At 37.3% G+C, this 27,952-nt stretch overlaps 1 long non-coding RNA gene across 3 annotated transcripts in view; it reads left to right on the forward strand.

The window, feature by feature from the left end:
* Nucleotides 1-27,952, forward strand: part of LOC123332522 — a 209,214-nt gene that overhangs the window by 159,005 nt on the left and 22,257 nt on the right. The gene's annotated exons all lie outside the window — the stretch shown is intronic.

Here is a 27,952-nt window from a genome sequence, read left to right on the forward strand (position 1 = left end):
CAGGGGTTGTACTCTTATGCAGAACAAACTGGGCTCAAATGGTAAAATGATAAATTCTACCAAAATAGTTATATACTTAAAAATTTTATAATGGCTTCACTGAATTTCACCTTTTTAGAAGAATATTAAATCCAATAAATTTGTATTTATGTGAATTGAATACGGCTGGATTTTTAGCAATTACTACATAGACCCAGCGCTTTCCTGTTTAAGTACACCATTTTTCAAATTCTGAAAGAGTAAATCATGACCTTAATTGTAGATCTTACTGTGAATTTCAGCTTCACAAAAAATATTAAATATTTGTTGGAATGCATATTGTGAAATCTTATAAAATGTTATGTCTATGTTTTATGATTCAGCTTCTTATAATAGAAACCAATTTCAATGTTTAAATCAAATATATTTACACTCAATAAAAAGTGCCAATGTGAGGTGTCCAACTTGATGAATTTTGACAGATGTGTATAACCACCAATAAAATTTCCATTCCTTAAAAAGTTCTTTAAAATCTCATTTACAATCAATCTTGATAAGCTTTCCATCACTGAAACTTAGTCCTGCTTATTCTATAATTTATTAGAACTGGAATGATTTGTGTAAATATTTGATTGTATTATCTCAGACCCTATAACTTACAACATATTAGCATTGCTGCATGCAGTATTCATTCCTAAATAGTACACATGGCTGACTCTTGAGCAACACAGGAACTGGGATACTGGCCTTCCACATAGTCAGAAATCCCCATATAACTTAGAGTTGGCCTTCAGTAACCCTGGTTCCACATCCATGGATTCAACCAGCTGCAGACTGTGTAGTACTGTAGTACATTTCTAGTGAAACAAACGTGGATCCACACAACTCAAACCATGCTGTTGAAGGGTCAGCTATTCATCATGGGAATGTGTGACCCAATTAGTCTATCCATTCATCAGTGAAAACTTTTTAAGTTGTGTTCAGATTTGAGATTTAATTAATGAATTAAACAACTACAAAAATACATGAACAACTGATCTGTTCTAATTCCTCTTGAATAAATATTGTGGGAGTGAAAGAACTACATTGTATGACATATACATATTTCATGTTATAAGTAACTGTTCCATGTTAGAAATGCATTAGAATTCTAATTGTTCCAAATCCCTACCAATGATTAGTAGTAAGTCTATACTGATAACTTGATCTATTATGACAAGGATGCAGCTGTATCTCATTATATGTGTTTATCAGTGTAAATTTTATACATTTTGACATGTTCAGACCCATGAAACTATCACTGCAATAAGATACTATGCATAACCCATGACTTCCATAATTTCTTGTGTAATTTGTTTGTCCTGTACCTCTCTACTTGTCTCTCCCCAGGAAAAAAAAATTTTTTTTCTGTCAATTTATTGTACATTTCCTTGAATTTTTAATATGGGGAATCGCACAGCATATATGCTTTTCTTGGTATGGTATATTTATATTACTTTGGAAATATAATACTTTGGCATTATTCTATTATATGTGTACATCACAATCTGTTTAACCATTTACCTATTGATAGACATTTAGACTATTGTAACAAAGTTGCTTTGAACATTTCTGTAGAAGTTTTATGTTTATACATGCTTTTGTTTCTCTTGGCATGGCTGACTCATAAGGTAGGTGTATGTTTAATGTTTTAAGAAACTGCTAAAATTTTTTTGCAAATGGTTGTATTATTTTACCCTCCCACAACAGTATGTGAGTTTCGATTGTTTCCCATCCTATCCAAAACTTGGTATGATTTATCTTTTTAATTTGTGCTATTGGTATGTGGTATATTATGTATATTATAATATATATGGAGTTGTGATTTGCATTTTCAGAGTCAAATGCTATCGAGTACTATTTAATATGCTTCTTTGCCTACAGATGTATTTTTAGAATTATCCCAATGTTTTGCCCATTTTTAATTGAGGTGTTTTTCTTTATTATTGATATATATGTGTGTATATGTGTGTGTGTGTGTGTGTAAACATATACACTTAATCCTTAAAAAAACACAGGTTTGAATTGCAGGGGTCGACAGATATGATGTTTTTTTCAATAGTAAGTACAGTGTTACCATAATCCTCAGTTGAGTAAAATTGTGAACAGAAAGGAATTGTGGATCTGGAGGACAAACAGTAAGTTACACACAAATTTTCAAGGGCAGACACCCTTAATCCCCACATTGTTCAAAGGCAATCTGTAAATAGTTACTGATGCATGTTCTTACTGAGTTGTATGTTTTGCAAATAATATATTCGAGCCGCTTAAGTTTTTCGGTATCTTTGGAAAATCAAGTGTTGACTTTTGATTGTTTTATTAATATTTTTCTTTTACACTTAATTTATGTGTCATTTTTAAGAAATATTTGCCTGATGTAAGTTCACTAAATTCTATTTTCTAGAAACTTTATAGTTATTGTACTTACATTTATTTAGGGATCAGATACACTTTAAGGTAACTATTGTTTATGATGTAAGGAAACATCTGAAATTCATTTTTTGTCATGTGTATCCATTTGTTGAGAATATGTATATAATATTGAATATATACAAACATTAACCATTAAGTAGTCTTTGCACTACAGTAGCTTGAAAATATCTTTACCAGGCAGTCTTAAGTATTTCCACTTAGTTTTTTGTTTTCAAAATTTGTTGGACTTTCTTCAAGGACCTAGGGATTTATACTTTTGATCAAATTAGGGGAAAATGTTGACAATTATTTCTTAACGCCCTCCCTTCTATGTAAGAACATTAGCCTGTCTAAGGCTGTCTAAGAGTTCGTTGATTCTTGGTTCTCCTCCTCTACCATCTCCTTTGACAGATTCTGTTAAGACATTATCAGGTTCACAAGCATTTTGTTGTGTTCAGTTCAGTTAATTTGCTCAGTCGTGTCTGACTCTTTGCGACCCCATGGACTGCAGCACACCAGGCTTCCCTGTCCATCACCAACTCCCAGACCTTACTCAAACTGATGTCCATCAGGTCTGTGATGCCATCCAACCATCTCATCCTCTGTTGTTCCCTTCTCCTCCTGCCGTCAATCTTTCCCAGCATCAGGGTCTTTTCCAACTAGTTAGTTCTTCGCATCAGGTGGCCAAAGTATTGGAGTTTCAGCTTCAGCAGTCAGTCCTTCCAATGAATGTTCAGGACTGATTTCCTTTATGACTGGTGGGATCTCCTTACAATCCAAGGGACGCTCAAGAGTCTTATCCAACACCAGAGTTCAAAAGCATCATTTATTCAGTGCTCAGCTTTCTTTATAGTCCAACTCTCACATCCATACATGGCTACAGGAAAAACTATAGCTTTGACTAGACAGACCTTTGTTGGCAAAGTAATGTCTGCTTTTTAATATGCTAAGTTGGTCATAGCTTTTCTTCCAAGGAGCAAGACTCTCTTAATTTCCTGGCTGCCAGCAACATCTGCAGTGACTTTTGTGCCTAAGAAAATAGTCTCTATTTCCATTGTTTCCTCATCTATTTGCCATGAAGTGATGGGACTGGATGGCATTATCTTAGTTTTTTGAATGTTGAGTTTTAAGCCAGCTTTTTCACTCTTCTCTTTCACTTTCATTAAAGGGCTCTTTAGTTCCTCTTCACTTTCTACCATAAAGGTGGTGTCATCTGTGTATCTGAGATTATTGATATATCTCCTGGCAATCTTGATTCCAGCTTGTGCTTGCTCCAGCCCAGCATTTCTCATGATTTACTCTGCATGTACATTAAATAAGCAGGGTGACAATATAGAACCTTGATGTACTCCTTTCCCAATTTGGAACCACTCCATTTTTCCATGTCTGGTTCTAACTGTTTCTTCTTGACCTGCATACAGATTTCTCAGGAGGCAGGTAAGGCGGTCTGGTATTCCCATCTCTTGAAGAATTTTCCAAGTTTCTTTTAATCTACAGAATCAAATGTTTTGGAGTAATCAATAAAGCAGAAGTAGATATTATTCTGGAACTCTCTTGCTTTTTCAGTGATCCAATGGATATTGGCAATTTGATTTCTGATTCCGCTGTCTTTTCTAAATCCAGCTTGAATATCTGGAAGTTCTTGGTTCATGCACTATTGAAGCCTGGCTTGGAGAATTTTGTGCATTACTTTGCTAGCCTATGAGAGAGTGCAATTGTGTGGTATTGTGAACATTCTTTGGCACTGCTTTTCTTTGGGGTTGGAATGAAAGCTGAGCTTTTCTAGTCCTGTGGCCACTGCTGAGTTTTCCAAATTTGCTAGTATATTGAGTGCAGCACTTTCACAGCATCATCTTTTAGGATTTAAAATAGCTCAACTGGAATTCCATCACCTACACTAACTTTGTTTGTAGTGATGCTTCCTAACGCCCACTTGACTGCACATTCCAGGATGTCAGGCTCTAGGTAAGTGATCACACCGTCATGGTTATGTGGTTCATGAAGATCTTTTTTGTATAGTTCTTCTGTGTATTCTTGCCACCTCTTCTTAATATTTTCTGCTTCTGTTAGGTCCATACCATTTCTGTCCTTTACTGTGCCCATCTTTGCATTAAATATTCCCTTGATATCTCTGATTTTCTTGAAGAGATCTCTAGCCTTTCCATTCTGTTGTTTTCCTCTATTTCTTTGCACTGATCACTGAGGAAGGCTTTCTTATCTCTCCTTGCTGTTCTTTGGACCCCTGCATGCAAATGGGTATATCTTTCCTTTTCTCCTTTGTCTTTAGCTTCTCTTCTTTTCTCAGCTATTTGTAAGGCCTCCTAAGACAACCATTTTGCCTTTTTGCATTTCTTTTTCTTGGTGATGGTCTTGATCCCTGCCTCCTGCACAATGCCATGAACCTCCATCCATATTTCTTCAGGCACTCTATCAGATCTAATCCCTTGAATCTATTTGTCACTTCCACTGTATAATTGTAATGGATTTTATTTAAGTCATACCTGAGTGGTCTAGTGGTTTTCCCTATTTTCTTCAATTTAAGTCTGAATTTGCCAATAAGGAGTTCATGATTTGAGCCACAGTCAGCTCCTAGTCTTGTTTTTGCTGACTGTATAGAGCTTCTCCATCTTTGGCTGCAAAGAATATAATCAATCTGATTTTGGTATTGAGCATCTGGTGATGTCCATGTGTAGAGTTGTCTCTTGGGTTGTTGGAAGAGGGTGTTTGCTATGACCAGTGCATTCTCTTGGCAAAACTCTGTTAGCCTTTGTCCTGTTTCAATTTGTACTCCAAGGCCAAATTTGCCTGTTATTCTAGGTATCTTTGGACTTCCTACTTTTGCATTCCAGTCTCATATGATGAAAAGTATATCTTTTTAATTTTTTTTGATGTTAGTTCTAGAAGCTGTTGTAGATGTTCATTTCAGCTTCTTCAGCATTCATTTTTGGGGCATAGACTTGGATTACTGTGTGGTTTGCCTTGGAAACAAACAGAGATCATTCTGTCGTTTTTGAGATTGCACCCAAGTACTGCATTTAGACTTTTGTTGACTACATGGGCTACTCTGTTCTTCTAAGGAATTCCTGCCCATAGCAGTAGATAGGAGCAGTGACCCCACAAGACAGACCACACAAGACTTGCCTGTGAGTGTTCAGGAGTCTCCTGCAGAGGTGTGGGTCGGTGGTGGCCTGCTGCAGGGTCAGGGGCACTGAGGTCTGCAAGGGACTGCCAGAGTCCAACTCCAGCAACCAGGGATTCAACCTGAAGAGATGGACAGTGTCGGCGATGAGACAGCCTCTCATTTTTCTATGGACTGCCTGTTTGTTTCAGTTTAAGATTCTCTTTTATACTTTTACAAAAACATTAGGCCAGAGGTTTGACATTTTCAGTTCCCCCTCTCCCAGATTTATTATCTCCATAAATCATTGTTGCTCTTCAAACAGAGTTCCTGCTTCAGTGATTCTCTCCGGATCAGCCTTATCATCTATTATCTACCTCCTCTAATGTGTCCTATAGTTAACTTCTGATTACATTTTAACTCATGCTACATTCCTCAGTTTACTACTTATCTTCCTAAATCCTGTTTGCCCTTAACATCCTGAGCTCACTACCTCTTAAAAAGGCTTCTAGCTATAGTGTCTCTAAAAATTCCTAACTTCTATAAGCTATAGTAAAATATGCTAACTTTACAACATTCCTTAAATCTTTAACTTCTAACTATTTTAATTATTTCTAAGCCCTAAATTCAGTAAACTCCTTTGCCATAAACTTTCTCCTCACAAATAGGCTTCAGATATCAATCCCTCCCATGGCCTCAAGCTACGGCCTATGTGCTCATCCTGGAACACTCTTTTGTAAAAGTCCTTGAACAAATGTCAATGATTAACTTTATGAATTATTTTCTGAGCACAACTCAGAAGGCTTTGTGCCTTCTCATGCTCCTTTCAAGAACAATAAGCACCTTAATATTCCTTTTCAGTCAACTCAGCCGAGGAGAGGAAAAGACAAGTCAGAATTACAAGGCCTAACTCCTTCATCCCGGGATCCATACCTGTGGAATGAGGAGAGGGGATTGGGGGCTGTGCCTCCATTTTGTCAGTAATGCCTAACGTGGCTCCTGACAAGGGACCTTTTGAAGGAGATTGTCATCATCCTCATTACCTCCACCATAGTTTGGTCTCAAGTAAAAAAACAGGGAGGGAACACAGCCCCACCCATCAACAGAAAATTGAATTAATTAAAGATTTACTGAGCATGGCCCTGCCCATCTGAACAAGATCCAGTTTCCCCACAGTCAGTCTCTCCCATCAGGAAGCTTCCATAAGCCTCTTATCCTTATCCATCAGAGGGTGGACAAAATGAAAACCACAATCACAGAAAACTAATCAAACTGATTACATGGACCATAGCCTTGTCCTATTCAGTGAAACTATGAGCCATGCAGTGTGGGGCCACCCTAAATGGACAGGTCATGGTGGAGAGGTCTGACAGAATGTGGTCCACTGGAGAAGGGAATGGCAAACCTCTTCAGTATTCTTGCCTTGAGAACCCCATGAACAGTATGAAAAGGCAAAAAGATAGGACACTGAAAGATGAACTCTCCAGGTCGGTAGGTACCCAACATGCTACTGGAGATCAGTGGAGAAATAACTCCAGAAAGAATGAAGTGATGGAGCCAAAGCAAAAACACCCAGTTGTGGATGTGACTGGTAATTGAAGTAAAGTCCAATGCTGTAAAGGCTTCCCTCATAGCTCAGTTGGTAAAGAATCTGCCTGCCATGCAGGAGACCCAGGTTTGATTCCTGGGTTGGGAAGATCCGCTGGAGAAGGCATAGGCTACCCACTCTAGTATTCTTGGGCTTCCCTTGTGGCTCAGCTGGTAAAGAACCGACCTGTAATGCAGGAGACCTGGGTTCAATACCTGGGTTGGGAAGATCTCCTGAAGAAGGGAAAGGCTACCCACTCCAGTATTCTGGCCTGGAGAATTCCATGGACTATACCGTCCTTGGGGTTGCAAAGAGTTGGACGCAACTGAGTGACTTTCACTGTCACTATCCAATGCTGTAAAAAGCAATATTGCATAGGAACCTGGAATATTTGGTCCATGAATCAAGGCAAATTGGAAGTGGTCAAACAGGAGATGGCAAGAGTGAATGTCAACATTTTAGGAATCAGTAGTGAACTAAAATGGACTGGAATGGGAGAATTTAATTCACATGACCATTATATCTACTACTGTGGGCAAGAATCCCTTAGAAGAAATGGAGTAGCCCTCATAGTCAACAAGAGTCTGAAATGCAGTTGCTGCTGCTGCTGCTAAGTCACTTCGGTCGTGTCCGACTCTGTGCAACCCCATAGACAGCAGCCCACCAGGCTCCCCTGTCCCTGGGATTCTCCAGGCAAGAACACTGGAGTGGGTTGCCATTTCCTTCTCCAATGCATGAAAGCGAAAAGTGAAAGTGAAGTCGTTCAGTCGTGTCTGACTCTTCAGCAACCCCATGGACTGCAGCCTACCAGGCTCCTCCATCCATGGGATTTTCCAGGCAAGAGTACCAGAGTGTGTTGCCATTGCCTCCTCCCTGAAATGCAGTACTTGGTCACAATCTCAAAAATGACAGAATGATCTCTGTTCGTTTCCAAGGCAAACCATTCAATTTTGTTATGTAGTCTGTTATTTATCCCATCTTGTAAATATCATCTCAGGAATTATAGTTTATACCTTTAAAAAGTATATAGTTTATACTTGCATACCTTTAAAAGTTGAACTTATGTGTTTGTATATATTTCAGTATTTGTAAAAAATGTCATTCCTCTACCATCTTGAATATATGAAAAATAGTTATAACACTATAAAGTTTTTTTAAATATTAATGCTACCTATGTCAATTTAGTCTGTTTCTCTTGATTGAGTTTTCTTTTCATTATGGGTGGCATTTCCTTGTTCGTTTGCATGTTTGATAATGTATTTCATATTGCTGGATGTGTTTGCATTTCTATAGATAGTCTTCATCTATGTACTGTTTAACTGTTAAGTAACTTAAAAACAGCTCTCATAAGATATTTAATTTATTGGCATAAACTGTTTTATTACCTCTATGATTATTATTGATATCCTTTTGTATTTTGTGAATTTTCTGTTTTTCTCTTGATTTGTTTTAGCAATTTAATCATCTCTGTGTGTGGGGGGGGGTGTGGGTGTGTGTAACTAGTACTTAAACATTATTCCCTTAGCATCCTCTATACTCTGCCACTCTTATAGTACCACAAATGCCTCTCCCTTCTAAGGAACAAGAGAAACTCCTATTGTTGGAGAAAAAGATGTGTACCATGAAGTCCATTTAGACTTTCTCATTCTTACTTTGCATATGACTTATCATATTTTTCTCTTCATTTGAACAAGGTTTTCAGTTTTAAACATTTTTCATTGAAATTAATTATATAAAGTATCCATAAGTTTCAGGTGTTCTATATAATGATTTTACACTTGCATAGACTATGAAATGATAAGCACAATACATATTAATAATTAATATTTACCATATTCCTTATGCTATTACATCACTGTTACTATTTATTATGTATTAGAGGTTAAGATCACTTAATCCACTTCACCTATCTCCCAACGCCCTCCCTTCTGGCAACTTACTCATTTGTTCTCTGCATTTGTCTTATGTTTCAAATTCCACAAATAATGAGATCATGTGGTATTTGTCTTTCCATTTCTGATTTTTTTCACTTAGAAATATGCTGTATAGATCTAGTGATGTTCCAAATGGCAAGATTTCACTTTAAATGGCTGAGTAATACTGCATTGCATATGTATGCTGCATCTTTATTCATTCAACTATCAAGGTGGCCTCAGTACCTTGGCTGTTACAAATAATGTGGAAATGAACACTGGTATGTCTATATCTTCAAATTAGTGCTTGTTTTCTTTGGGTAAATGCTTAAGTGAAATTGCTGGTTTATATTTAATATCTTGCTGTTCTATTTTTAATATCTTGAGGAGCCTTTATACTGTTTTCTGTGGTGACCACATCAATTGAAAATCTGAACCACAGTGCATGAGTGTGTCCTTTTCTCCATGCCCTTGCCCATACTTGTTATTTGTGGTTCTCTTAATGAAACCATTCTGACAGGTATAAAGTGATACCTATTTGTGATTATGATTTGCATTTCCCTTATGATTTTTGATTTTGAGCATCTTTTCATGTATCTGGTAGCCATCTGTGTATCTCCTTTGGAGAAATGTCTATTCAGGTCCTCTGCATATTTTTAATCATTTTTTTTTAATGTTGAGGAATCTATTCTGCTTATCTTTTGAATATTAACCTCTTATTGTATATGTTGTTTACAAATATCTTATCCCATTCAGTAGGCTTCCTTTTTTAATTAATTCATTTTTAATTAGAGAATAATTGCTTTACAATATTGTTCTGATTTCTGCCATATATCAACATGAATCAGCCATAGGTATATGTATGTCCTCTCTGTCTCGATCCTCCCTCCCATGGACCACCCCATCCTGCCCCTCTAGGTTGTCACAGAGGTTTTGCTGTTGTTGTTTTCATGATGTTTTTTGTTGTTGTTGTGTGAAAGCCTTTCAGTTTGTTATTTTCCCATTTATTTTTGGTTTTGTTTCCTGCCTGAGGAGACATGTTGTTATTGTTCAGTTGCTCAATCATGTCCAACTCTTCGCGACCCCATGGACTGCAGCACGCCAGGCTTCCCTGTCCTTCACCATCTCCGGGAGCTACCTCAAACTCATGTGCACTGAATCGGTTTGCCATCCAACCATCTCTTCCTCTGTCCTTGCTTCTCCTCCTGCTTTCAGTCTTTCTCAGCATCAGGGTCTTTTCCAATGAGTCAGTTCTTCACATCAGGTGGCCAAAGTATTGGAGCTTCAGCTTCAGCATCAGTCCCTCCAATGAATATTCAGGATTGGTTTCCTTTTAGGAATCAGATATTTGATCTCCTTGTAGTCCAACGGACTCTCAAGAGTCTTCTCCAACACCACAGTTCCAAACATTAATTTTTTGGTGCTCAGCCTTCTTTATGGTCCAAATCTCACATCCATACATGACACTGGAAAAGCCATAGCTTTGACTAGATGGACCTGTTATCAAAATAGTATCTCTGCTTTTTAATACATTGTCTAAGTTTGTCATACCTTTTCTTCCAAGGAGCAAGTGTCTTTTAATTTGCTGGCTGCAGTCAATGTCTGCAGTGATTTTGGAGCCCAAGAAAATAAAGTCTATCACTGTTTTCATTGTTTCCCCATCTATTGGTCATGAAGTGATAGGACTGGATGCCATGATCTTAGTTTTCTAAATGTTGAGTTTTAAGCCAGCTTTTTCACTATCCTTTTTCACCTTCACAAAGAGGCTCTTGAGTTACTCTTTGCTTTCTGCCATTAGGGTCCTGTCACCTGCATACCTGAGATCATTGGTATTTCTTCTAGAAATCTTGATTTCAACTTGTGTGTCATCCATCCTGGCATTTCACATGATGTACTCTGCATTTAAGTTAAATAAGCAGGGTGACAATATACAGCCTTGACGTACTCCTTTCCCAATCTGGAACCAGTCTGTTGTTCCATGTCCAGTTCTAATTGTTGCTTCTTGACCTGCATACAGTTTTCTCAAGTGGCAGGTAGGGTGGTCTGGTATTCACATCTCTAAAAATTTTCCCACAATTTGTTGTGATCCACACAGTCAAAGTCTTTAGAGTAGTCAATGAAGCAGAAGAGATGTTTTTTTGGAACTCTCTTGCTGTTTCTATGACCCAACAGATGTCAGCAATTTGACCTCTGGTTTCTCTGCCCTTTCTAAATTCAGCTTCAACATCTGGAAGTTCTCGGTTCATGTACTGAAGCCTAGCTTGAAGAATTTTGAGCATTACTTTGCTAGCATGTGAAATGAGAGTAAGTGTCTGGTAGTTTGAACATTTTTCAGGATTGGAATGAAAACTGATCTTTTCCAGTCCTGTATTACACTGCTGAGTTTTCCAAATTTGCTGGCATACTAAGTGCAGCACTTTCACAGCACCATCTTTTAGGATTTGAAATAGCTCAGCTGGAATTCCATCATTTCCACTAACTTTGTTCATAATGATATTTCCTAAGGCTCACTTGACTTGGCACTCCAGGATATTGGGCTCTATGTGAGTGATCACACCATTGTTGTTATCTAGGTTTTTAAGATCTTTTTTGTATAGTTCTTGTGTGTATTCTTGCCAACTCTTCCTAATATCTTCTACTTCTGTTAGGTCCATACCATTTCTGTCCTTTATTGTGCCCATCTTTACATGAAATGTTCCCTTGGTATCTCTAATTTTCTTGAAGAGATCTCTAGTCTTTCCTATTCTATTGTATCTTTTCTCTTTCTTTGTATTGATCACTGAGGAAGGCTTTCTTATCTCCCCTTGCTATCCTTTGAAACTGTGGATTTAAATGGGTATATCTTTCCTTTTCTGCTTGCCTTTTGCTTTTCTTCTTTTCTCTACTATTCATAAGGTCTCCTCAGACAACTATTTTGCCTTTTTGCATTTTTTTTTCCTTGAGGATGGTCTTGATCCCTACCTCCTGTACAATGTTAAGAAATTCTATCCATAGTTCTTCAAGCACTCTATCAGATCTAATCCTTGGATCTATTTGTCACTTTGTATAATCATAAAAGATTGATTTAGGTCATTCCTGAAGGGTCTAGTGGCTTTCCCTAGTTTCTTCAATTTATATTTGAATTTGGCAACAAGGAGTTCATGATCTGAACCACAATCAGCTCCTGGTCTTGTTTTTGCTGACTGTATAGAGCTTCTCCATCTTTGGCTGCAAAGAATATGATCAGTCTGATTTCGCTATTGACCATCTGGTGATGTCCATGTGTAGAATCACCTCTTGTGTTGTTGGAAGAGGATGTTTGCTGTGACCTGTCTGTTCTCCTGAAAAACTCTGTTAGTCTTTGCCCTGCTGCATTTTGTGTTCCAGTGCCAAACTTGCTGGTTACTCCAGGTGTTTCTTGACTTCCTATTTTTGCATTCCATTCCCGTATGATGAAAAGGACATCTTTCTTTTGATGTTAGTTCTAGAAGGTCTTGTACGTTTTCATAGAACTGTTCATCTTCAGCCTCTTCTGCATTAGTAGTTAGGGCATAGACTTGGATCACTGTGATATTGAATAGTTTGCCTTGAAAATGAACAGAGATCATTCTGTCATTTTTGAGACTGCACCCAAGTACTGCATTTCAGACTCTTTTGATAACTATGAGAACTACTCCATTTCTTCTTAGGGATTTTTGCCATAGTAGTAGATATAATGGTTATCTAAATTATATTCACCCATTCTGGTCTATTTTGGTTCGCTGATTCCTAAAATGGCAATATTCACTCTTGCCATCTCCTGTTTCACCACTTCCAATTTACCTTGTTATGGACCTAACGTTCCAGGTTCCTATGCACTATTGTTCTTACAGCATCGGACTTTACTTTCACCACAAGCACATCCACAAGTGGGGCGTTGTTTCCACTTTGGCTCAGCCTCTTCATTCCTTCTGGAGCTATTTCTCCACTGTTCTCCAGTAGTATATTGGGCACCTACCAACCTGGGGAGTTCATCTTTCAGTGTCATATCTTTTTGCCTTTTCATACTGTTCGTGGAGTTCTCAAGGCAAGATGCTGAAGAGCCATTCCCTTCTCCAGTGGACCACATTTTGTCAGAACTCTCCATTGTAAGCTGTCCATCTTGGGTGGCCCTACATGGCACGGCTCACAGTTTCATTGAGTTAGGCAAGGCTGTGATGCATGTGATCAGTTTGATTAGTTTTCTGTGTGGTTTTCATTCTGTCTGCCCTCTGAGTCATAACATATATATTGTAGACAGACACTTTACTGTCTGAGCCACCAGGGAAGTGTGTGTGTGTGTATATATATACACACACACACATACATAATATATATTATACATATATAGCTGATGTCAAAGAGCTTACTGCCCATGTCTTCTAATCAGAGTTTTAAGCTTTCAAGTGTTTTATACAATTTTTAATCCATTTTGAGTTTATTTTTGTATATTTTGTGAAAAATAAGTCCAGTGGGATTGTTTTCCTTGTAGCTGTCCAGTTTTTCCAACACTATTTATTGAAGAGGCTATCTTTTCCCCACTGAATATTCTTTCCTCCCTTGCTGAAGATGAATCGTCCATATAAGCATTGAATCTTTCCAGGCTCTCTGTTCTGTTCCATTGATTTGTGTGTCTTTCTGCCATCACCGTACGGTTTAATGACTGTAGCTGTGCAGGATAGTTTGAAATTAGGGAGCCTGATACCCCAGCTCTGCTCTTCTTTCTCAAGATTGTTTTGGCTATTTGAGATGTTTTGTGGTTCCATACAAGATTTAGGATTATTGCCTCTGGTTTTGTGAAAAATGCCATGAATTGCATTGAATCTGTAGAGATCCTGGCCATTTTAACAATACTACTTATTGCAATATATATCTTCTCCATTTGTAACATCTTCCAATTTTTTCATCAGGGGCTTATACTTTTCTCAGCATGGTTCATTCATACACTTAGCTAGATGTATTCTGAGGTATCTTATTCTTTTAGATGCAATTTTACTTTCTAAAATTTTCTCTGATAGTTCATCAGTGGTATAAAGAAATGCAATAGACTTCAATATATTAATTATGCATTCTGAAACTTTCCTGAATTCATTTATTCTGATAGCTTTTTGTGGCATCTTTAGGATTTTCTACATATAGTGATTATGTCATCCACAAATAATGACAGTTTTACTTCTTCCCTGCTAAGCTGGATGCCTTTTATTGTCTGTTGCTGTGGCTAGGACTTCCTATACCATGTTGAATAGGAGTAAGAGCTGGTATTCTTGTCTTGAGTCTGATTTTGGAGGAAATACTCCCTGCTTTTCATCAGTGAGTAAGAGGAGTGTAGGTGTGTCATAAATAGCATTTGTTGAGATATGTTCCCTCTATTCCCCAATTTTTAGTTGTTTCCATGAATGAGTGTTGAATTTTGTCAAAAACTCTTTCTAAATCTATTGAGATGATCATATAATTTTCATCTTTAAATGTGTTAATATAGTATATCATGCACTAAAGTGTTTTGTGGATATTGAACAGTTCTTGCCTCCATAGGATAAATCCCAGTTACTCATGGGGTATGATCATTTTAATGCATTACTGAATTTAGCTTGCTAATATTTTGCTGAGGATTTTTGCATCTATGTTTGCCAGTCATACTGGCCTGTAATTTTTTTGATGGCATCTTTGTATTGTTTTGTTATCATGGTGATGCTGACCTTGTAGGATGAATTCAAAAGCATTCCTTCCTCTGCAGTTTTTTGGAATAGTTTTGAGAAAGATAGTTAACTCTTCTTTATATGTTTGGTTAAAATCTTTTGTGATGAATCTGGTCCTGGACTTTTGTTTGTTGGAGGCTTTTGATGACTGATTCAATTTCATTACTTATAATTGATATGTTCATATCTTTTATTTCTTCCTGATTTGGTCTTAGGAGATTGTACATTTCTAGGAATTTATCCATTTTCTCTAGAGTGTCCATTTTATTGACATATAATTGTTCATAGTAATTTCTAATAACCCTTTGTATTTCTATGGTGTTGGTATAGCTTCTCTTTCATTTCTGACTTTATGTATTTGGGTCCTTTTTTTGTTTTTGATGACTAGACTAGATGTTCTAGATGAAGATTTATCAATTTTGTTTATTTTTTAAAGAAACAGCTCCTAGCTCCCTTGATCTTTTCTATTTTCTTAGTGTCTATTTCATTTATTTCTGCTCTGATCTTATGAATTCTTTCTTTCTATAACTTTGGGTTTTTTTTTTTTTATTATTATTCTAGTTCCTTTAGCAGTAAGGTTAGATTACTTTGAGATTTTTCTTGTTTCCTGAAGTGGGTTTGAATTGCAATAAACTTCCCTCTTAGAATTCTATTTGCTAAGTCCCATATATTTTGGAGCATTGTGTTTTCATTATTGTCTATCTCCAGGTATTTTTTATTCTATCTTTAATTTATTTACCCATAGTTTATTTATTTATTTATTTTTAGTAGCATATTGTTTAACCTCCACATGACTGTATTATTGCAGTTTTTCTTGTATTTGATCTTATCTCATAACACTGTGGTCAGAAAAGATGCTTAATTTGATTCCAGTCTTTTTAAATGGACTGTGACTTGTTTTGTATCTTAGCATATGATCTATCCTGGCAAATATCCCATGTGCACTTAAAAGTAATGTGTAGTCTGCTGTTATGCAGTGAAATATTATTTATTAAGCTTATCTGGTGTAATGTATTTGAGGCTAGATTCTTCTTATTGATTTTCTATTAGGATGATTCATCCAATGATGTAAGTGGAGGTATTAATATACTTTTCTATTGACATTATTGTATTACTGTCAATATCTTCCTTTATGTCTGCTATATTGATGTATTCAGGTGTTTCTACGTGAGTGCAAAAATATTAACAATATCCTCTTACTGGGTTGATCCTTTGCTGTTATGTAATGTCCCTCTTTCTTTAGCTCTTGTTGCAGTCTTCATTTTAAAGTGTTTTTTATTTGATATAAGTATTGCTCCCTGAGCGTTCTTCTTTTTTATTTTTAATTAGAGGAAATTGCTCTACAGTATTGGGTTGACCCCTGTTACACATCAACACGAATCAGCCACAGATATATATATGTCCCCTCCCACCTCCCACCCACCCCACCGCTGCAGGTCGGCACAGAACACTGGTTTGAGCTCCCTGTGTCACTCCAAATCCTCACTTGCTAGCCATTTTACAAAGGTAACGTACATGTTTCCATGCATCCTCTCAATTAGTCCCACTCTATCCTCCTGCCACTGTTCTCTTCTGTTTCCATTTTTTCCATTTTCAGTCTGTGTGTGCTTTAGATCTGAAGTGTCTTACAGGTAGCATATATATGGGTCATTGTTTTTAATCTATTTTAATAGATTAAAAAATTTTTTTTAATTCTATTTTTTAATAGATTTTTAAAAATCTATTCAGTCACCCTATGTTTTTTTTTATTGGAGTGTTTAGTCTATTTACATTTAAAATAATTATTGATAGGCAATATGTGTTTATTGCTATTACACTTAAAGTAATTACTGATAAGCAGTTGTTTTTTGTTCCTTTCTTCTTTGCTCTCTCACCTTGTGATTTGATGACTAATTTCAGTGTTTTGTTTGAATCCTATTTCCTTTTTTTCTATCTATATAGTTTCTGATTGTGATGATCTTAAGTGGCTCACTTAAGTTTAAACATGTCCTAACAACTTTGCATTCTTATTCTCTCCCTTATGATGTCTTTTTTAATAAAAAAAACTTATATTTGAGTATAACCGATTAACAATGTTGTGATAATTTCAGGTGGACAGCAAAGGGACTCAGTCATACATATGCATATGTATACTCTCCCCCAAACTCCCCTCCCATCCAAGCTGTCACATAACAGTAAGCTCAGTTCCCTGTACTATATACAGTAGGTTATCCATTTTGTATATTACAGTGTGTAATATTGATCCCAAACTCCCTACCTATTTTGTTTTGTGTGTTTAATTGCTTATTGTGGCTATAGATGCTTTTACTATTTTTCTCTTTTAGCCTTCCAAATAGCTTTATAAGTTCTGAATCTACTAACTTTACTATAGTCAAGTCAAGTCAAAGTCACTCAGTCGTGTCCGATTCTTGTGACCCCATGGACTGACTACAGCCTGCAAAGTTCCTCTGTCCATGGAATTCTCCAGGCAAGAATACTGGAGTGGGTTGCCATTTCCTTCTCCAACATTACTATATATTTTCCCAAATATAAAATGAGATTTTATATTTGTAATTGTAGTATTTTCTCCTTAGAGAAATGTCTTGAACTTTTTTTTTGTCTAAAACCAGTCTAATGTTTCAGAACTCTCTTAGTTTTTGCTTCTCTATAAAAGTCTTTATCTCTTCTTCAAAAATGAATGATAGCCTTGACAGAAGAGTATTCTTGGTTTGTTTTTGTTTTTGCTTTCATCACTTTGAATATATTGTCCAACTCCCTTATGTCCTACAAAATTTTTGCTGAAAACCCAATTCACCACTGTATGGGAATTCTCTTGTACATAGCTAGTTACTTCTTTCTTGATATTTTTAATATACTTTTTTTAAACAATTTCAAAATGCCTTTATTTTCCATAAGTACAGATTTTAATCCAGAAATGTAAACATCCCTGGATCAGAAGATTCATTATCTATATGGGGTTTAACAAATGATTTCCTTCTTTGACACTCATTGTACTGTAAGAATCAATGGTCAGCTTCTGTGTGTGATGTGAAGTTCTGAATTCAGAACAGGAGAGTTACAAGAGTGGCCCTGCCTTCAGGTTAGAGTTGAATAGTAATGGGCAGAGTCCTGAATTAAAGGCACACTATTGCTTCTTCGGTGAGCAGAACTAGAGCACAAGATTCTACTATTTGGAATAGATCAGTGACCAGAATCCCCCTGAGATGCCTAGACTAATGCACCTACAAGGGGACAATGCAGAAGGAATAAAAGGTGTCAGATTTGGGAAAAGTTAAAGGCTGTTAGTGTGAAAGGTCAGATAACCCACTCCTATTGACCAGCACACATAACTTTAAAAAACAGTTCATCATTTTCACTGGTAAACAGCAGTTAGTGTAAATTCCTACTTTTTTTAACCTTTAATTTTTGCTATTTTATGTTTAGATTTTATTTTATAATATAGTTGATGTACAATGTTACGTGTTAGTTCCCAGCATACATCAATGTGTTAGTTTTAGTTATATTCATGTATCCTTTAAAGATTCTTTTCCCATATAAGTTATTATAGATCATTGAGTAGACTTCCCTATGCTATATAGTATACAGTAGGTCCTGTTGATTATCTGTTTTATATATAGCAGTGCTCATATATTAATCCCAATCTCCTAATTTATCTCCTCCCTCACCCGACCTTCTTTGGTTACATAAGTTTGTTTTCTATAATGAGTCTATATCTGTGTTGAAAATAAGTTCATTTGTACAGTTTTTTTAGATTCTACATGTAAGTGATATCATGTGATATTTATTTCTCTCTGACTTCACTCAATAGGATAACCTCAGGCCCATCTGTGGTGCTGCAAATGATATTATTTTGTTATTCTCATTGCTGATTAAATTCCATTCTATATATCTACCACATCTTTATCGGTTCCTCCGTCAATGGACATCTAGGTTGCTTCCATGTCCTACTGTGAATAGTGCTATAGAGAATATCGGGGTGCATGTATCTTTTAGAATTATGGTTTTCTCCATCTATATGCCCAGGAGTTGGAATAGCTGGGTCATATGATAGCTCTACTTTTAACATTTTAAGGATCTCCATTCTGTTATCCACAGTAACTATATCAATTTACATCCCTACCAACAGTGTAGGAGGGCTCCTTTCTATCCACACCCTCTCCAGCATTTGTTTGTAGATTTCTTGATGTTGGCCATTCTGACCTGTGTTAGGTGATACCTTACTGTAGTTTTGACTCAATTCTTTAACAGTTGTGATGTTGAACATCTCTTCATGTGCCTTGTGGCCATCTGTATGTCTTCCCTGGAGAGATGTCTATTTAGGTCCTACAGCCACTTTTGAGTGGGTTGGTTGTTATTGAGCTGTATGAGCTGCTTGAGTATTTTGATGATTAATGCCTTGTCAATTGCTTGATTTGCAAATATTTTCTCCCATTCTGAGGGTTGTCTTTTTATTTTATGGTTTCCTTTGCTGTGCAGAAGATTATAAGTTTAATTAGGTCCCACTTGTTTATTTTTATTTTCATTACTCTAGGAGGTGGGTCAAAAAGATCTTACTCTGATTTATGTCAGAATACTTTCCTTATGTTTTCCTCAAACAGTTTTACAGTATTTGACCTTACATTTAGGTCTTTAATCCATTTTGAGTTTATTTTTGTGTATGTAGTTAGGGAGTGTTTTGATTTCATTCTTTTATATGCAGTTGCCAACATCCGCTGGATCATGGAAAAAGCAAGAGAGTTCCAGAAAAGAATCTATTTCTGCTTTATTGACTATGCCAAAGCCTTTGACTGTGTGGATCACAATAAACTGTGGAAAATTCTGAGAGAGATGGGAATACCAGACCACCTGATCTGCCTCTTGAGAAATTTGTATGCAGGTCAGGAAGCAACAGTTAGAACTGGACATGGAACAACAGACTGGTTCCAAATAGGAAAAGGAGTTCGTCAAGGCTGTATATTGTCACCCTGCTTATTTAACTTATATGCAGAGTACATCATGAGAAACGCTGAACTGGAAGAAACACAAGCTGGAATCAAGATTGCCAGGAGAAATATCAATAACCTCAGATATGCAGATGACACCACCCTTATGGCAGAAAGTGAAGAGGAACTCAAAAGCCTCTTGATGAAAGTGAAAGTGGAGAGTGAAGAAGTTGGCTTAAAGCTCAACACTCAGAAAACGAAGATTATGGCATCCAGTCCCATCACTTCATGGGAAATAGATGGGGAAACAGTGGAAACAGTGTCAGACTTTATTTTTCTGGGCTCCAAAATCACTACAGATGGTGATTGCAGCCATGAAATTAAAGACGCTTACTCCTTGGAAGGAAAGTTATGAGCAACCTAGATAGCATATTCAAAAGCAGAGACATTACTTTGCCAACAAAGGTTCGTCTAGTCAAGGCTATGGTTTTTCCTGTGGTCATGTATGGATGTGAGAGTTGGACTGTGAAGAAGGCTGAGCACTGAAGAATTGATGCTTTTGAACTGTGGTGTTGGAGAAGACTCTTGAGAGTCCCTTGGACTGCAAGGAGATCCAACCAGTCCATTCTGAAGGAGATCAGCCCTGGGATTTCTTTGGAAGGAATGATGCTAAAGCTGAAACTCCAGTACTTTGGCCACCTCATGGGAAGTGTTGACTCATTGGAAAAGACTCTGATGCTGGGAGGGATTGGGGGCAGGAGGAGAAGGGGACGACAGAGGATGAGATGGCTGGATGGCATCACTGACTCGATGGACATGAGTCTGAGTGAACTCCGGGAGTTGGTGATGGACAGGGAGGCCTGGCATGCTGCGATTCATGGGGTTGCAAAGAGTCGGACACGACTGAGCGACTGATCTGATCTGATCTGATATGCAGTTGTCCAGTTTTCTCAGCACCATTTATGAAGAGACTGTCTTTTCTCCATTGTATATTCTTGCCTCCTTGGCCATAGATTAGATGACCATAGGCACATGGGTTTATCTCAGGGCTCTCTAGTTCCTTTGATCTATATTTCTGTTTTTGTGCCACTACTATCTGTCTTGACTACTGTAGCTTTGTAGTATTGTCTGAGGTCAGGAAGCCTGATAACTTGAGCTTTTTTTTTTTTTTTTCCCCTTAAGGTAATTTTGGCTGTTTAGGATTTTTGTGTTTTCATACAAATTGTAAATTATCCTGCTCTAATTTTGAGGGGGAAATGCCATTGGGAACTTGATAGGGACTGCACTGAATCTCTAAATTGCTTTTGGAGGTATAGGCATTTTCACAACATCCATTCTTCCAATCCAAGAACATGGTATATATCGCCATCTGTTTTTTATCACCCTTTATTTCTTTCATCAGTATTTTCTGTATTTCTGAGTACAGGTCTTTTGCTTTCTTAGGTAGGTTTATTACCAGTTTTTTTTTTTTAATCATAAATAAGGAATTGTTTATCATAAATAAGGAATTGTTTCCTTATTTTCTCTTTCTGATCTTGCATTGTTAATGTATAGAAATGCAAGAGATTTACTTGCATTAATTTTGTATCCTGTAGTCTTACTGAATTCATTGATGAGCTCTAGTAGTTTTCTGGTAGCATCTTTAGGATATCCTATGTACAGTATCAGGTCATATGTAAACAGTGACAGTTTTATTTCTTCCTTTCCAATTTGGATCCTTTTAGTTTCTTATTCTTTAATTGTCATGGCTAAAATTCCCAAACTATGTTGAATAACAGTGGCAAGAGTAGTCATCCTTGTCCTGTTCCTAATATTAGAGGGAATATTTTGTTTTTCACCATTGAGAATGATGTATGCTATGGGTTTGTCACATATGACCTTAAATTGATGCTTTTGAACTGTGGTGTTGGAGAAGACTCTTGAGAGTCTCTTGGACTGCAAGGAGATCCAACCAGTCCATTCTAGAGATCAGTCCTGGGATTTCTTTGGAAGGAATGATGCTAAAGCTGAAACTCCAGTACTTTGGCCACCTCATGTGAAGAGTTGACTCATTGGAAAAGACTCTAATGCTGGGAGGGATTGGGGGTAGGAGGAGAAGGGGACGACAGAGGATAAGATGGCTGGATGGCATCACTGACTCGATGGATGTGAGTCTCAGTGAACTCCGGGAGTTGGTGATGGACAGGGAGGCCTGGTATGCTGTGATTCATGGGGTTGCAAAGAGTCGGACATGACTGAGCAACTGAACTGAACTGAAATTCCCTCTATTCCCATTTCTAGAGTGTTTTTATGGGTATGGAATTTTGTCAAAAGCATTCTCTGCATATATTGAGATGCATGTGTAGTCATTCTTCAGTTTGTTAATGTGGTGTATCACACTGATTGATTTGCAGATATTGAAGAATCATTGCATCCTTGAGATAAATCCCAAATGATAGTGCTGTAGGATTCTTTCAATGTGTTGTTGGATTCAGTTTGATAGTATTTTGTTGAGGATATTTGCATATATGTTCATCAGTGATATTGACCTATGATTTTCTTTTTTATGGTTTCTTTGTCTGATTTTGGTGTCAGAGTGATGGTGGCCTCCTAGAATGAGCTTGGGAGTGTTTCTTCACCTGCAGCTTTTTTAGAATTGTTTTAGAAGGATATGTGTTAACTCCTCTTACCTAAATGTTTGATTGAGTTCACATGTGAAGCTATTTGTCCTAGACTCTCATTTGTTGTAGGTTCTTTAGTCACAGTTCCAACTTCAGTACTTATGATTGGTCTGTTCATGTTTTGTGTTTCTTCCTGGATCAGTCTTAGAAGATTGAGTTTCTAGGCATCTATCCATTTCTTCTTAAAGGTGTCCATTTTACTGGCAGATATTTGTTTGTATTAGTCTCTTATGATCTTTTGTTTTTCTGTAATGTCAGTTGTAACTTCTCCTTTTTCATTTCTAGTTTTATTGACTTGAATTCTTTTTCTTGATGAGTCTGGCTAAAGGTCTTATCAATTTTATCTTTTTAAAGAACCCAGCTTTTAAAAGTTCCACTGATTTTTTTAAAATTGTAGAGTATAATTGATTTATAATGTTACATTAGTTTCTGGTGTACAAATGAATCCCTATATGTATATATATGTCCCCTCCATCTTGGACAGACCTCACACCCCTCTAGGTCATCACAGAGCACTGAGCTGAGCTCCTTGTGCTGTACATTAGCTATCTCTATGTCAATCCTAATCTCCCAATTCATCCCACCCTCCCTTTGTACCACTATATCCATTCTCTATCCCTGCATTTCTGTTCCAGCCCTGTAAAAAGGTTCATCTGTACCATGTCTCTAGATTCCACATATATGTGTTAATATGTGATGTTTGGTTTTCTCTAACTTACTTCACTCTTGTTCCATCCACGTGTCTACAAATGACCCAATTTTTCTCCTTTTTTGGCTGAGTAATATTTTGTTGTACGTATGTACCACATCCACTTTATCCATTCATCTGTTGGTGGATATTTAGGTTGGTTCCATGTCCTGGCTGTTGTAAGTAGTGCTGCAGTGAACATTGGGATGCATGTATCTTTTTGTATTATGAGTTACTCAGGCTATACGTGCAGTAGTGGGATTTCTGGGTCATGTGATAGTTCTAATTTTAATTTTTAAAGGAACCTCCACACGGTTCTCCATAGTGACTTTATCAATTTACATTCCCACGAACAGTGCAGGGGTTTCCTTTTCTCTACACACTCTAAAGTATTTGTAGAAATTTTTGATGGTGGAAATTCTGACCAGTGTGAAGTGATACACCTCACTGTAGTTTCAACTTACACTCTCCAATGATTAGTGATGGTGAACATCTTGGTTGATTTCCACTACTTAGTCTTCTAGTTCTCTGATCCATTCCTCTATCACCTAATCTACTATAGATTCCTTCTAGTGCACTCCAGTATTCTTGCCGTGGAAAATCCCATGGACAGAGGAGGCTGGTAGACTGTATGTAGTCCATGGGGTCGCTAAGAGTCGGACATGAATGAGCAACTCACTTTCACTTTTCCCTTTCATGCAATGGAGAAGGAAATGTCAACCTGCTCCAGTGTTCTTACCTGGAGAATCCCAGGGACAGGGGAGCCTGGTGAGCTGCTGTCTGTGGGGTCACACAGAGTCGGACACGACTGAAGTGACTTAGCAGCAGCAGTGCACATTTTATTGGATCTGTTTTTATATCCTTTAGCTCTGTTAAATTTGTCTTCATCCTTTCTGCTCCAGAGTTTGTTGAACATAATTATGGTCATTATCTTAAACTTTTATTGGGCAAATTAGTTATCTTTATTTCACTTAGTTCTTCTGGGGTTTTGTCTTATGCCTTCACTTGGAAAATATTCCACTAATTCTTTGAATTGATTACATTTTAGGTAGCCCAGTTGCATTCCTCAATCTTCAAGTGGCAGCCTTGTGTAGGAGGCCCTGGGCCCAGCAGCACACTCTCCTCTGGGCACCAGAGCTGCCTTCTCTAGGGCACCCCCATGTTGGCTGGTAGGTGAAGCTGTTCCCTGGCCCAGTTGGGTGCCAGGCCCTATCTTGTCCTTTTTAACCACTTGTGTGTCTTTGGAGAAATGTCTATTTAGGTCTTCTGCTCAGTTTTTGATCGTGCTGTTTCTTACTGAGCTGCATGAACTGTTTGTATATTCTGGAGATTAATCCCTTGTCAGTTGGTTCATTTGCAAATAGTTTCTCCCATTCTGAAAGTTGTTTCTTCATCTTGTTTATGGTTTCCTCTGCTGTGCAGAAGTTTTTAAGTTTATTCAGGTCCCATGTGTTTATTTTTGTTTTTATTTTCATTACTCTAGGAGGTGGGTCAAAAAAGATCTTACTCTAATTTATGTCACAGTATTTTCCCTATGTCTTCCTTGAAGAGTTTTATAGTATCTAGTCTTACCTTTAGGTCTTTAATCAATTTTGAGTTCATTTTTGGGTTAGGGGATGTTCTGAGTTCATGCTTTAACATGTGGCTGCCCAGTGTTCCCAGCACCACGTATTAAAGAAACTGTCTTTTCTCCATTGTATTTTCTTCTTGCCTCCTTGGTCATAGATTAGATGACCATAGGTATGTGGACCATAGGTACGTGAGCTTTCTGTCCTATACCATTGGAATACACCTCTGTTTTTATGCTAGTTTCATTGATCTCTGAGTATTCTCTGGGGTATGACCAGTGACCTCTGGCTTTTCAGGAGACACGCCAAACCCTGCAGGTAAGTCTGTCCAGGCTCTTCCTGAGTCACTGCTTTGTCCTGGGTCCCATTCCATGAGAAACTGCGTATGTCCTCTAAGACTGCAGTCTCTGTTTCCCCGAGTCCTGGGAGCTCCTGCCTTCAAACACAAATGTTCTTGGGCTCCTCCTAATGTCAACCCCCCAGGCTGGGGAGTCTGACACAGGTCTCAGAGTTCTCACTCTTGCTAAATTTCTCTTCCTTCTTTCAGCACCAGAGTTTGTTGAACATGTTTATGGTTGTTATCTTAAACTTTTGGGGGGTAAAGTAGTTATTTTCTTTTCACTTCGTTCTTATAAAGTTTTGTCTTATGCCTTCATTTGAAAAATATTCCTCGAACTCTTTGAATTTATTACTACATTTTAGCTGGTCCGGGTGCATTTCCCAGTCTTCAAGAAGTAGCCTTATGTAGGCGGCCCAGGACCCAGCAGCACACTCTCCTCTGGGCCCCAGAGCTGCGTTTCTCTGCAGTCCGCTTGGGGGCGCCCTCTGTTTCCTTCCCCTGAGGCAGTTTGACTACTGCAGGTTCAGGCGGTGAGGCTGCTCCCTGGCCCAGCTGGGTGCCAGGCTCCGTCTTGTGCTGTGGTTGGTGACCCACTGGCAGGCGGATCCTAGGGCACTTACTGTGCCATCTGGGGTCCCGGGCTGGTAGCGATTTTACAGGTGTATTTCCTTTTCAAAGAACAAATGTTGGTTTTGGCCAATATTTCTAATGCTTATAGTTTTCTTTTCCATCATTTCTGCTTTTTAATTTCCTTTATTCAGCTTATTCTGAGCTTTAATACTATTTGCTTTGTTTTCTGTGTCTTATACTGGTGGAAAATTGAACATAATGTGGCAGATATTCAAAATTTAACTTTGTTGGCAATTTAGCATGTTTTTATCATTTTTGCTTTTACCTAGAATTAGCCTTATGGTACTTTTAGTGTTTCAGTGACATGGAAATGCTTTAGTGATCATCACAATGCTTTGTAAATGCAAATATTCACTTAGTAATACATTTAAAGCAATTTAGAAAGGATACAATGCTATGACTGATTTATTGTCATTTACTTGTTAAATGTGTAGTTAAATGTAGATACAGAGAACACTCTAGTGGTTATCAGAGGGGAGAATGGGATTAAGGTGTCCAAACCTCTAGATATAACACAAATAACATACAACAGTGTAATACTGTGCTGCATAGGGAATACAGGCAATATTTTATAACAATTTTAACTGGAGTATAATCTATAAAAATATTGAATCACTGTGTTGTACACCTAAAACTAACACTGTAAATCCACTATACTTCAATATAAAAAAATAATTGTCTTAAATTTTATTAAGAGTAATCTAAAATGAGAGCACCCAGACCTGTAAAGAATATTAACTGCTAAGCTAAATTTTCTTGTTTGCCTCTTTATATAATTGAGTCACATAATTTTAAGTTCTTCACTCTTTAAAACCTTTGTTCTATGGCTAAAGAATTTTGAGTGTACATTTTTCATGAGTTAAAACATTGAGATAATTAAGATCACAGCCTTTTAGGTCTAATATACTCAGATAGCACTTAATAAGATAGATTTAAATATTGCATTTCTTTTAAGCAATAGAAATGAACCCCAAAGAGAAAAGCAACAGAAACTCCAGAAGTACTATGTTAGAAGTTGCTTATTTTCATTATTAATTGATATGGCCCTAGTACATATTCTATATTCTATAAAACCAAATAACAAATGAATGCTGCTAAGTCACTTCAGTCATGTCCAACTCTGTGGGACCCCATAGATGGCAGCCCACCAGGCTCCCCTGCCCCTGGGATTTTCCAAGCAAGAACACTGGAGTGGGTTGCCATTAAATGACATTAAAACCAACTTCAAGTGGTATTACATAGACCACTTTAAAGTATGAGTGAGGTTGCTTAGATATTAAAACCCTCCTGACCATTTCATCCTTTTATCTTTGCTGCTTTGGAGAGATAATTTAGTTCTAAGTCGATATGTCAATCTGTTTTAACTATTAAAATTTCTAGCTAAAAAAAAATCATTTCATATTTTAAAATACTCTTGGATAATAAAATATAGACTAAATTGGAAACACTAAATACAATAGCACACAATGAAATAATAAGTATTGCTTGGGATCACACATATTTTATCTGAAATATTTTAATGGATTCCCACCTGCATTGTGTAGCATTCTCCCTGCAGTGATGAAATCAATGGATCTTTGCTGAGTTGCACAGTTGCAGTCATTTTTGAAAGTATTTTCCCATCACCATCACATTACTAGATATAAACATACATTGACTATTCTCAAAATAATTTTATTAAGACACAGTTAATGCTAAACTGAACAAAGCCAGACACAAGTCAGTGGTAACTCAGATTATGAACTTTGATGTCAACAGTCTTCTCTTCGAGAGTCGGCTCTAAAGATACCCAGCTTGAGTCATTTAGTTCATATTTCAATTTACTTATTTGTGAATGGGGATAAGAAGAATGCCTACCTCGTAGCTATTATGAGAATTAAATAAAGCCATTTTGTCACAGTATTTGGTACCTTAGAGATGTTCAATAGATGCCATAAAATATTATTAAATAATTAGAAAGTAAATTGATTCAAGAGCTGCACAATGATGGGAAGAAGTTTGGGATGATTTTGTAATGCTATTAGAGTCATCTACAACCTTTAATCCAACTCCCAACCCCATCATCAAGACTCTGATACCCACCCTTACTGGCTGGGCAGTGTCCCTCTTCCTTCTAAATGAAAGTGCAAATGACCAAATAATAAACCAATTGATCCCTCAGATGTGTTGGTGAAGGAGATAGTTTAACAAACTCTGCTAGTCAATCTCAGTATCAGCAATGGACAAAAAGCATTTCAAATGATTTAAATATGGGTCTCCATTCCCTGCTGGTGTGCTGCTCTAGACTGAGCCTAAAATTGAGCTATGACCGTATGCAAATGTTATCTTCAGAATTAAAGTTGAAGTGGACTAGAATGGATCATGCCTGTGGTGGGAAATATGCAAACTTCTAGTATTGTGTT

Source organism: Bubalus bubalis, chromosome 1 (genome assembly GCF_019923935.1).
Source record: "Bubalus bubalis isolate 160015118507 breed Murrah chromosome 1, NDDB_SH_1, whole genome shotgun sequence".
Classification (NCBI taxonomy): domain Eukaryota; kingdom Metazoa; phylum Chordata; class Mammalia; order Artiodactyla; family Bovidae; genus Bubalus; species Bubalus bubalis.